Source organism: Sciurus carolinensis, chromosome 3 (assembly GCF_902686445.1).
Source record: "Sciurus carolinensis chromosome 3, mSciCar1.2, whole genome shotgun sequence".
NCBI lineage: Eukaryota > Metazoa > Chordata > Mammalia > Rodentia > Sciuridae > Sciurus > Sciurus carolinensis.
In genome coordinates, this window is record NC_062215.1 from 71,618,235 (window position 1) to 71,631,567 (window position 13,333).

A 13,333-nucleotide genomic window follows, 5' to 3' on the forward strand; every position below is an offset into this window, starting at 1 on the left:
AATGGCAGAGCATTCTGGGCCCACGTAATTTATTACAGGACTTTGTCCTCCACTCTTGGCACTTCCACTCCCACATGCCTCCCGCAGCCCCAGCCAGCAGGGCCTCACAATGATTTGCTCTTCAGCAAAAGGGTGGATGCTGGCTTCCCTGGAGGCCATCTGGGCCTGCAATCTGCACACCTGCTTCTGGCCCCCCAAGCCAGAAGGGGGGTCAATCAGGTGATAATCTGGGGGGATCAGCAGCTCTCTGGGTGCCACGGGAACTCCAAGTAAGCACAGGGTAGGGGTTATGCTCCCAAGCACCCAAGAGCTAATTGGGAGCTATATTATATTATATTATATTATTTTATATTATAATATAAAAATATATTTTGTCTTCATCCCTGGTTAATGTCACAGAGCTCCTAAAACCCTTAGAATTTCCTGAGTGGGTGGATTGTCTTTAGTTGCTCATCTCGAGCCTCTTTGATAACATTTGGGATTAGGCTAATGAAGTGACTTAGTTTGGGATTCCCAGTCACAGAATGGGACAGTCACCAGAAAGACCATGTGAGTAGAGTTGGAACTGTCAGTCCCACCTACTGACCTCTGAGAAGGCAAAATTCTTGAAGAAGATTTATTAGCTTCCAGATAGCTGAACATAAGGAGGTCCCTGGAAGGTGCTTCCCAGAGAGGGTATGGGACTCTCTGTTTCCCTTCTCCCACACCTTGCCTTTGCATCTACTCACCTACTTGTTCGTCTGTATTTTTGGTAGTATCCTTTATAATAAACTGGTAGATATAAGTAAGCATTTTCCTGAGTTCTGTGAGCCCAAGTTTAATGGGACCTAAGGAGGAGGAGGAATAGGTGATGAAAACCTCTGATTTATAGCCTGTTGGTCAGAAGTACAATGACAGATGATCTGCTACTTGTGACTGGCATCTGAAGTGGGGCCAATCTTGCAGGACTAACAGCCCTTAACCCGTGGATCTGACTCTAAGTTCTGATAGATATTGTCAAAGTCTAATTGAATTACAGGACAGTCAGTTGGAGTCTACTGGGGGACTGCTTGGACAACTGGTCATGTAAATATTCTGTGTTCAGTGTTGAAGGGCAAACACACAAGGAAATGCCTAGGGCAATCAGGAAGTCTTATAACAGAGCTAAAGGCCAGGGAGCAGGAGCATGCTTGGGACCAGAGAGCTGACTGTGGCTGGGACTTGAATGAAGGGGCCTTTGCACTATGAGACAAAAACACACACTTTTGAAGGGAAGTCATCAGGCAGTGTGCTCTGGGAGGGTCCAGACTGAGGGGCAGGCAGTCGCTGGGAGTGGCTATACAGATAAGGGAGTCCTTTTATGAAGGCAGGTGGATAATAGGGAGATCCTGCCCAGTCACAGTTCTTTCCTTAGTTGAAGAGAGGTCTCTGGGGTTCTCATAATTGACCAGTCAGGTTCCTTTCCTTTCCCAATACTTGGGAGGGTCTTGGGCCCTAGAGGTAGGGATGTGGAATGAGTTGTCATCTTTTAGATAGAGTTGTGGTCAAGCCAGGGCAGCTACCAGGACCATAGGCCTTTTCTCAGAACACAGATAAAGAGGTGGTGGGAGAGAAAAGGGTAAAGTAGTCAAAGCACAAAGGTGGAGACCAAGTGGGCCCAGAGAGAGGCAGAGTTGCTGCCACAGCCCACTGCCCAAGAGCTTCCTGAGCTCCTACGGGTGGGCTCCATGGAGCCTCCAAACCGCCTCGACTTCTGTTGAGTTGACTCAAAAGCATTTCAGTATCTTACAACCAAACAACCCTTGACAAGGACTGGGAGTCAGGAGAGGAACTTCAAAGTTCACGGGAAACTACCTGCTCTGATCCCAAGAGGCCACCTGCTTCCCTCCAGCCAGTGCCACACATCAAACTCTACCCCTGCTCTGATTAGGCTTCTGTCCCCTAAGATCCCTTCCAGTTTCTGGCCAACACTTGCTTTTGTTACCTAACCAGGCCCTTTTTGCCCACCACACAGAAGAACAATCATTGAAAAGACCAGACCAGTTTTGCAAAAGAGAAAGTGTTTATTCATGAGGCAGCCAAGCAAGGATATGGGGGAGCGAACTTTAAATTCACCTTCCAGAGGATAGGTTTAGGGGTGTTCACGGGATAAAGAAGCAGGGTGGTCTGAGGTGTGGGAAAGGTGATTGGAGGCAAGGGAAAGCGAAGTCATCAGGGGTCCGCACATGTCTAAACAGACTTCGCAGCTCTTCATAGGGCTGGTGTTGGTGTGACCTCAAGGTGGAGTTTGCCACCCTCAGACGTCCTCAAAGCCATCATCCATCTGACACCTGTGCAGACCCAAGTGAAAGGTTGGTGGTTTCAACTGGTTTGAGATAGACAAGTTCCTGAAAAAACAGCTTAGGCAATGTTACCATCGTGACTCACATATCAGAGGTGTTAGCTAGAGCAAAGTTAGTGGGAGTCTAATAGTATGTTGCTTAGCTACGTGACCTCTAAAATTGGTGGCAAAAGCAAGTGACTAAAAGCAAGTGAAGAGAGTTAAGTCCAGAGGGTTTATTCAGGTTCTCCCTCGGTTTTACTTTTTTGGGCTCCACGCTGCACTTGGTTTCTCTGGTTTTCCACCACAGTTCGGCTGCTTCTCCTGTTAGTGTCACAGATAGGGACCGTCTTATTCTTTGACTCCAGACTGATCTCCATGACCCTCTTCCACTGCCCTCAGACAAGAAAACAGCCAACAGACACCTGTGTAGAACAAAATCATTTACAAGAGACTGCCTTATGCAATATTTGGTAAAAATTCATTTTAGAGGCCTACAAACTATCTACCCTTTTTTTTTTTTAAATTATTTATTTATTTTTATTTTTATTTTTACAGACTGCATTTTGATTTATTGTACACAAACGAAATATAACTTTTCGTTTCTATGGTTGTGCATGATGTAGATTCATATCATTCGTGTAATCAATCATACATGTACACAGGGTAGTGATGTCTGTCTCATTTCACCCTCTTTCATACCCCCCTCCTCCCTCTCATTTTCCTCTATGTAATCTAAAGTTCCTCCATTCTATCTCTTTTTAATATTATTTTTTTTTGTTATGTTCAACATTTTATTACAAGTACTTTCTTACACTGTCCTAAACTTTTACCACCAGTCTTTAAATTCGGTGTGACAGCTTGTCATACAGGAGCTCTGTCATTTATGTACCCATCCTCCCTGGATGAACTTTAGGATGTGTCCAATTTTTTGCTGTCCTATACAACAATGCAATGAACAAATCGGTGCTCACAGCTTTGTTTGCATTTTGTCATTACAGGAAGACCCACAAGGGAACTTACTGAGTACTTAAGGGCATTTTGTTGCTAATTTGTTCCAACTAGCATGCAAGTCCTTCCTCCTAGCCCAGGAGTGTAATTGCAAGGGCCTGGACTGACTACTGTGTCAGTCAGCACTGGGACGTCCTGAGGGACAGTTCTCCTGGAACCTCAGCTTTCCATAGCTGAGGGATCTCAAGCCCTAAATCAAAAAGAGGGGCCAGAACCAGGTATGGTGGTGGACACCTATAACTCAGGAAGCTGAGACAGGAGGATCTTATGTTCAAGGCTAGCCTGAACAACAGTGAGATTATCTCAGAATTTAAAAAATAAATAAATATATAAGTAAAAAGGTCTGGGAGTATAGCTCAGTGGTAGAGTGCTTACCTAGCATGCACAAGACCCTGGTCAATCCCAATAACATACACTCACACACACACACACACACACACACACAGAGAGAGAGAGAGAGAGAGAGAGAGAGGTGGAGGGGAACCAGGGTTAGGCAGAGCAGGTTCTTCCCAATCGCACTAGTAACTGGCTCTCTCCCAGCCTAATACTACTTCCACTATTCTCCCCATGATGTGAATAGTCTGCTAACCTTTAGAAATATGATTCTGATCTGAGCCAAAATGCATCAATGAGACAAACTGTGGTTTCATCCATTTCTATCTAATTGAAAGAGCCCATTGCAGCAGCATCACAGCAACTAAACCGCAGCATAGAGAGCAGTTTTTTTTAGCTCTAACAACACATCATAGAGTCACCTAAAAACGCTTGCTTCTCAGTGGCCCTAATCTTCCCAGTTATGCAAGCCCAGTTATTCATTAACCCTATAAAATAGCATGGTTATTAGCACAGATCTCTGCAACTGAACTACTCTTCAGAACATTCTTAAATTCTTCATCTCAAAAAGAGCTAGCATTTCATGAATGCATTCTTTGTACTGGGTTCTTTGCCTGTGCCATCTCCTTCAATCCTCATCAAAATATGTCCTCATTTCAGTAACAGAGTCAAAGTTAAAGAGGTTAAAAAACTGGCATGGGTCACATGACCCAAAGTGGATGTGATGAGAACCAAGGTCTACCTGGCTCCACACCCATTGCTTATTGCACTCTTACACCACACCAATCCTCACCTGAACCTGAACTCCCTCCTCCTGCATCTCCAATGACGGATGAGACATTCCATTTTAGAGACTTTCAGAGAAGGGATTTCCCCAACTAACTTGCCTTTATCCTGAGACTAAAGGAGGTTTCCCATTTTGTTTCCTTGGTCTCTGAGATACAAGGGTGAGGACTACCTGTGAAGAGATGCTCCCCTGAAATCACAGTTATGCACAGTGCAAGGGTGTCAGTCACAGGGCACATTCTATCCAGGTAGTTCAGGGTTTCTCAACATTGGCACTATTGACATTTTTGAGGAGGTTATTCTTTTTTTGGTGAGATAGGAGGAGCTGTCCTATGCACTGTGGGATGTTTAGTGGCTTCTTTGGCTTCTACCTTACTGATGTGTCCTACCCAGTGGTGACAAAAACGTCTCCAGACATTATTGCCAAATGTCTCCTGACAAAGGCTCTCCTAGATGGGAACTAATGTATAGGTCATATGCCCAGGTGCACTTGAGGGTGGGAGAAGAGGAGGCCAGCAGAGTCCAGAACAAATGTCCTCCTAGAAGAGGTGACCATGCCCTTGTTGGTTTCCTTAATGGTAGGAAGAAATGGACAAGAAGGAAGGTATAGGGAAAGGGGTTTGGGGCCTGGGCTTCTTAAAAGATCTCAATTCCAACATACTAAGGAAATGACTCATGCAAGCTGAAGACTTCATCCTCCTGGATCAGCAGCTCTGAGATAGTCATTCCTACCCTGGGTGGACCTGGGATTCAAAGTCCTGAGGGGCCAGGTACATCCATGGTCTCAACCCTGGAGGAAAGTGCTAATTTATGATGGTGCTTTATTACCACAAAAACTTCTGAGGAACACCCCCAGAGGTTTGTTCAAGAGAACAGGAGTGTAAAGGGAGGGGTACAAAATGAAAGGGTCACTTTCTTTAAAGAGCTTTGGGCAGTCCAGTGAATAAATCTGTCTTGGGCCCTGGCATTTAAGCCAAGAGTACTAGTCATAAACAGGGAGCCTTTGCCCCATGACCAGGATCAATTGCATCCTAGTGACTAATCTTATTGCCCTGGGGAGATTAAGGTATTTGGAAAGGAAAACTGTAACTTGATTATGTGGTAACTTAATAAAATAGGCAAATGACACTGATATGGTGATGGTGGTAGTGATGATGATGATGAAAATGACAACAACAATAACAGTCACCTAGCTCTTGGAAGAGGGTGGCAGTGAGAAGTTTAAATCATTTCTAAGAGCTCCATTTCTGACAAAAGAGGCATTGGGATTTAATTCTTGCCCCTGCCTGGAAAGCTCAGTGTGGAACAAGATCAGTTTCCTTTTTCTTCTGGTTCCACAGCTGTAATATTTTTCCCAGCCTCACTCACAATCACTCACAATTAGGAGTAGATAGGAAATGAGGGTAAGTGATATAGTTCTGTCTTAGTTTGTTTTCTGTTACTATAATTGAATATCTGAAGCTGGGTAATTTATAAAGGAAAAAGTTTATCTTGGCTCACAGTTCTGGAGACTAGGAAGTCCAAGAGCATAGTGACGGTGTCTGCCAAGAGTTTCATAACATGGTGGAAAGCAAAAGGACAAGCCAGCGCTCGGCATTTGGCTCAGTGGTAGAGGGCTTGCCTAGTATGCATGGTCCCTTTTATGAACCTAATCACCTCTTAAAGGCCCCACCTCCCAATGTCACCACCACAATGGCAAATGTTAATATAAGTTTCAGAGGGGCAAACCGTATTCAAAACATAGCAACTATACTTCCAGACCAGGCCCCATGAAAACTTCCTGTGCCAGCCTGCTGTTCTCTCCTCCCATCTACTGGTGGCATGCAGGGAGCCCAGCTGTGGATTCCGAGTCTCTTGGCGAATGGTGGAGCCACAGTGTAAAAAAAATGTAGAATTCCTGACTGACTGCAAGCAGCAGGGTGCCACAACCTATTGACAAAAACAGGAAATAAAACTGTATTGTGTTAAGACATTATTGTTCTTATAACAGCAATATAACTACATGGTAAGTGGTTGACCTACCAGGATTAAAATACGTTAGTCAGCTTCTGTGACTGTGAAAAAATACCTGAGAAAATCCATTTTCAGGGGGCCAGATTTTTTTGGCTCATGGTTTCAGAGATTTCAGTCCGTAGTCAATTGGCCTGGTTACTTTTAGGACTGTGGTGAAGTGGCACATTGTGACAGCAGTGTACCGTGAAACCTGCTCAACTATGGCAGTCACAAAGTGGGGGGTGGGAGAGATAGAGACATGGAGAGGTTGATTTTTACAACAGAGGCCCTCACCCCAGACCCATTAAACCATGAATCCATAAATGGATTAACCCGTTCATGAGGTCAGAGCCCTCATCATGATCCCTTCATGTCCCAAAGGTCCCAACTCTGAATACTGTTGCACTGGGGACCAAGCCTTCAACATATGAGCCTTTAGGGGACATTTAAGATCCAAACCATAACAAAATACAATTCCTCTTCCACCCAACTCTGCCTCTGTCCTTCAAACCCCAGCTCAAACACACTTCTCCCAAGAAGTCTGCCTTGACTCCACAGTTCACTCTAGCCTCACCCTTCTTTTAATTCTTATTGTCTGTGTTGCCCGTGTCACATACTTAACCTCTCAGTGTGTACTTCTTTCATATTAAGACTTCCTGGTGGATTCTAAGTTTCTTAAGACAGGAATTTCTTTGGTTTGGATGTAGCTTATCCTCCAAGGTTTTGAGTTGGAGGCTTTGTCCCCAGCATGGTGGTGTTGAGGTAGAAGGAGGTTATTAGTCACTGGAGGTAGATGTCATGGGACCTTGGTTAGTTCTCCTAAGAGCATTGTTATAAAATGGTAGGACTGGCCATTTCTTATACTTTCTGGTGTCCTGTCTTGTCATGTGATCTGTCACTCTTGCTCTCTCACTCCATCTGCCATGAGGCCTCACCAGTGCCAGGCTGATGCCAGAACAATGCCCTTGAACCCCCAAAACTGTAAAATAAGTAAAACTGTTTTCCTTTAAAAGTCCTCAACCTCAGGTATTTTATTATAGCAAAGGAAAACAGACTAATACAATAATTGTGCATCAGATCCACAGTGCCTAATGATAATTATAATGACTAACTTATATTGTGTCCTAGGAATCACTTATGTATGTAAAAGCATTTAGTCCTCATGACAACTGTATGAAGTAAATAGCACTTTTTTATTCCCATTGACAGATGAGGAAGTTGAAGCACAGAGATGTTAAACAACTGGTGTGCCCAAGGTCACACAGCTATAAGTAACAGAGTCAGAATTTGAATCCATAAAATTGCATAATGAATGAGCCTCCAGTGATCATACAATTTTTTTGTGTGTGTGTGGCAGCACTGAGATTTGAACCCAGGGCCACTCTACCACTGAGCCACATTCCCAGAACTGCTCCACTGAAAAACATTCTGGGTAGCCAGAGTCAGGGAGGACTCACATGCAGTCCCTGCACTTTGGTGTCCATACATACAGAGTACATGGGAAGGCTTTCCTAGGGAATTCTCTACTTATTTGTTTATTGGATTTTTAATGAGAGAATTCCACATCTCTCCCCTTGTGTGCTTGACTTATTCACTTTCAAAGAATAGAATATGGAAAGAGAAAAAATAGTAGCTTTAGATGAGAGAAACATAGAAGAGGATTACCAAGTATTTAGCTAAATGCTATGGGTTAAATTAATATATTGAAGTCCTAACCTCCAAGACCTCAGAATGTGGCTGTGTTTGGAGGCAAAATGAGGTTATGAGAATGGACCCAAATCTAATCTCATTGGAGTCCTTATAAAAAGAGATTAGGACATAGACATATGCAAAGGGAAGATAGTGGGAGAAGGGAATATGTGAGGGAAAAGATGGCCCTCTACATACCAAGGAGAGGTCTCAGAAGAAACCAACCCTGCCCACATCCTGATCTTAAACTTCTAATCTCCAGAACTGTGAGAAAATAAATTTCCATCGTTGCAGCCACCCAGTCTGTGGTATTTCTTATGATAGCACTGACAGACTAACATACCAAATGATTAACATAACCTATGATAATTCACATTCATATTCTGTGACAAGCAATTGACCCCTGTGGTCTTCTTCCCGAAAACTCATTGTCCCAGTCTAATCAAGAGGAAAACATCAGACAAAACCACATTGAGGGACATTCTACAAAATCTGACCAGTACTTTTTAGAACTGTCAAGATCATTAAAACAAAGGAAGTTTGAGGAGCTGTCATAAACAAGAAGATACTAAGAGACAAGATAACTAAATACAAAGTGATATCTTAGAAGGGATCCTGGAACATAAAAAGAATTTTAAGTAGAAAAACTGCTGAAATTTAAATAAATTATAGTTTCTTATGAGCATACACTATTGTTTTCTCAGTTTTGACAAATGTAATATAATTCTCGGTGGTAATGTAAGAAGTTAATATTAAGAGAAACTAGATGAGTTATACATGGAAACTCTACTATCTTAGCAGATTTCCTATACATCCAAAGTTACTCCAAAATATAAAGTGTATTAAAAAAATCTTTTGAACCCCAGTTTTCAATTATTTTGGGTCTATAGGAGTAAGAATCGTTGATTCCTATGATAATTCTGTTTAACTTTTTGAGGAATCACCAAACTGTATTTCACAGTGCCTGTGCCATTTAACATTTTTTACCAGCAAATGTATGGAAATCCCACTTTTCTATGTCCTTACCAACACTTGCCAGTTTTTATTATTTTGCTTAGGGATATTCTAGTTGATATGAAGTGGTATCCCACTGTGGTTTTGATTCATATTTACCTAATCACTAATGATACTGACATTGTTTCATGTGTTTATTGGCTATTCATTTATCTTCTTTGAGAAATTTCTATTCAAGTCCTTTGCCCATTTCTGAATTGGGTTCTCCTCCTCCTCCTTTTAAAAAGAAATCATGAACTTACTTATATTATCTTTAATAACGGAGAAGGGTTAAGTCCCAAAGTCCATGAGAACTGAGTTGACTCACTATGGAAGCCAAAAGCTGTGGGAGAGCCCAGAAGTGTTTCCATAGAAATTTCCTTGTCCTACCACCACCCTGTAAGAGACATTTCAATGGAATCACAGACTCAACTGAAATGCAAGGATGAGGATATGAAGAGGATATGAGTTTCCTGGCTAACCTCAATCCCTATCCCAAGCTAGCTCCTATTTTGAGCTAGCACCTTGGTAAAGACGATGCACTTTCCTTTGGGTCAGTTCATCACAGGTGAGATACCACAACTGTGATGACAAATATTCTCCTCTCCCACCCTTCTGTGATCTGTTATTCTTTGATTACATCTTCCTCTGTTCTTTGGCCACCATGTTTGATTTTTGAGAAGATAATGCTGAACAAGCCAGGTCCTTGTCACTCTACTTTAGTCAGCCTTTTCATCAATGTGACCAAAACACCTTATAAGAACAACATACTGGAGGGAAAGTTTATTTGGGGCTCATGGTTTCCAAGGTCTCAGCACATAGACCACCCACTCCATTACTCTGGTCCTGAGATGAAGCAGAATATCATGGCAGAAGAAAGCTGTTTAGGACATGGTAGTCAGGAAGCAGAAAGAGAACTCACTCACCAGGAACAAAATATAAACCCAAAAAAGCATGCCTCCTAGTGACCTACCTCCTCCAACCACACCCTACCTGCCCACAGTTACTACCCAGTTAATCCATATCAGTAGATTAATGCACTGATTAGGTTAAGGCTCTCATAACCCAGATTTCTCACCGGTAAACTTTCTTGTATTGTCTCATACACGAGCTTTTGGAGGACACCTAATATGTAAACCATAACAGACTATGAGTCTTAATTCTGACTTTATTTGGAAGACACGCTTCCATTTTTTACTTTTTTCCTTCCTTCCTTTTCTTATGCTTTTCTTTCTTCTTTTTCTAATGTTTCCCTTTACATTCCAAGGAACTGGAGTTGTTCCCATCCTCATCTGAGGTGGAATCCTACAGTAACTGTTTTAACTGCTATATGTGCACATTATTTTCATGTCCCTTATTCTCTTGAATGATGATATACACGAGACCTTCATGTGTTGCTCTGAACTGTTCTAACTTTTGGTTGCCTTTGATGAAGAAAGGACATTCTTTGTTTCCTGTTCAGTAACCATAACACTGGCAATGCCAATACTACATAACTCTTCGCCTTTGTTCCTCAATGGCATCCAAATTTCTTTAGTTGACATTTGAACCAGAAATCCCTTGGCATGTTCATTGCTTGGTATATCTGGTATACAGTCTTCTGACTCAGTCTCATCTTCTTTGATAAGCTCAGAAGGTTTTTTGTAAAAGTACTCCAGGTGTTTGAGCAGATGATGAGTGTTGACTGGCAACCTTTGCTCCTTCTTAGGTGACTCCTGAAACCACCCTATTTCTCCCACCCTTTCTCTGCCATCATGAGGTGAGCAACTTTGCTCCAACATACGCTCCCCACCATGATTACTGCCTCACCACAGGCCCAAAAGGAATGGAGCTAACTGACTAGGGATGAACATGAACCTCTGAAACAGTGAGACAAAATAAATCTTCTTTTTTTTATAAGTTGATTATCCAGGTATTTTGTCACAGTGATGGAAAGCTGACTAAAACTACAGGAAAGGGGAAATGGGAAGTTATTGCTTAATGAGTAAAGAGTTTCTGTTTATAGCGATGGATAGTTTTGAAAATAGTGGTGATGGTCGCATTGTATTGTGAACATAATGAATGCCACTTAATTATCAAACACTTATAAAGGTTAAAGTGATAAATTCTGTTAAATATCAATCTTACTGCAATAAAATAATGGTTTAAGAAATGCTGTGAAGTTCATACGGTCCAACCATGGTTCCAAAGCTGAATCTCTCTATTACATACCTGCAGTCCTTGATCCCATGGTCTCTGTGATGTGGAACTCACCCACAAACTAAAACTAAAACTAAAAATCCTATTGTAACTTGAATAATTATAAAAATCCTATTGTAACTTGAACACATGTATGTGTTGAAATGGGGCATCTCTCAGGGAAGGGTACACATTCATGCTTGCTGTATAAGAAGAGAACAGAAAACAAAACAAAAACAGAGACATTGCTGCTTAGATTTTTCTGAGCCCAAAGATGTAGCCCTGGTCATGGCAAATTGGCCCAGGGAATTTCTATATCATAGCAACTGAAGATTGGCACTCCCAATTTTAGACTATGGTATTAACCAATTAGTAGACTGTGAAATTAATTTGGTATGCTATGACTTTATTAGTCACAGTTCTCCAGAGAGATAACCAGTAGGATGGATGGATGGATGGACAGATGGAGAGACAGATGACAGGAGATTTACTATGGAAATTGGATCATATGATTATGGAGACTAAGTTCTTACCTTCTGCAAGTTAAAGACCCTGGGATAATAGTAAGGTGGCTCAGTCCAAGTCTGGAGGCTTCAAAACCAGAGAAGCAGATGGTGTAACAATCTGAGGCTGAAAGCCTGAGAACCAAGTGGCTACTGGTGCAAGACCTCGAGTCCAAAGTTGGAAAACCTGAAGTTCTGATGTCCAATGTAGCAGAGAAATTCTGTGCCAGCTCCAAGAGACCAATACTCTTTGTGCATTGCTCTTTCTGGCCCCTGGGCAATTGGATGGTGCCCACCCATGTTGAGAGATTGTCTCCACTTAGTCCATTCAGACACACATGTTAATCTTCTTTGAAAACACCCTCAAAGACACACCCAAAATAATGCTTTATTAGGGTTCTAGGTGTTCCTTAATACAGTTAAACTGTCACCTAAAATTAACCTTCAGAATGACACAATTTAGAATCAAATAGAAGATGTCCTTTGGGGCAAAAGTATTATGTGTTACAAAAAACTAAAGGTTTCTTCTCATTCTTTTTTCCTTCCTCCAACAACCAATACTTTTTTTTTTTATATAATTTTCAGATTTTAAAAATAGTTACAAGTAACAACAAATGTATACTATCCCCTTCTGTCTTGGTCAGTCTTTTGTCACTGCAACAAATTACCTGAGATTACCAAGGTAGGACAGGTTTATTTTAGTTCATGGTTTCGGTCCATGGGTGCTTGGCCATGCTGCTTTGGGTCTGTGGCAGTGCAGTGTGTCATAGTGGGAGTGTATGGCAGAGGGGGTTGTTTGCCTTGTGCTCACTGGAGAGCAAAGAGAAAGAGGAAGGGGCCAGGTACCCAATACCCTTCAAGTGCCCACACCTAGTGACCCAACTTCCTTCCACTAGGTCCTGCCTCTTTAAGGTTGCACCATCTCCCAGTAGTGCCTCAGTCTGGGGACCAAAACTTTAATTCATGGGCCTTTGGGGAAAACTTAAGACACAAACCACACCTTCTTTTCACAGTAAATGGCATATCATAACACTGTTCATCATTTTATATTTTTTCACTGGATTCATCTTTATATACTGATTCTTCCCAAATCAGTATATAAAACAGTTTATTCTGTTATAGTTACATAACATTCCATTGTATAGATATATCATAATTTTGTGATCATTACTATTTGGACATTGAAATTATCTACAACCTTTTGCTATTACAAATAATGCTACAATGAACAATTTTGTAATACATCATTTTGTATGTAGTCAAGTATACTTGTGGAATACATTTTCTGAAGTGAAATTGTTAAGTCAAAAGACAAATGCATTTCTAAGTCAAAGGTCTTTTTTTTTTTTTTTTTTTTTTGGTGCTGGGTATTTTACCCAGGAGCACTCTACCACTGAATTACACCCCCACTTCTTTTTTTTTTTTTTTTTTTTCTTTTGAGACAGGTCTCACTGAGTTGCTGAGGCTGCCCTTGAGCTTGTGATCCTCCTGCCTCATCCTCCTGAGTCACTGGAATGACAGGCATGCACACAGTGCCCAGCTGCATTTG

The 13,333-nt window shown here is 41.8% G+C and overlaps 1 pseudogene; it reads right to left on the bottom strand.

Moving 5' to 3' along the window:
- Positions 1–10,297: 10,297 nt before the first annotated feature.
- LOC124979433 (retinitis pigmentosa 9 protein-like) lies at positions 10,298–10,884 on the bottom strand (annotated as a pseudogene).
- Positions 10,885–13,333: the final 2,449 nt, after the last annotated feature.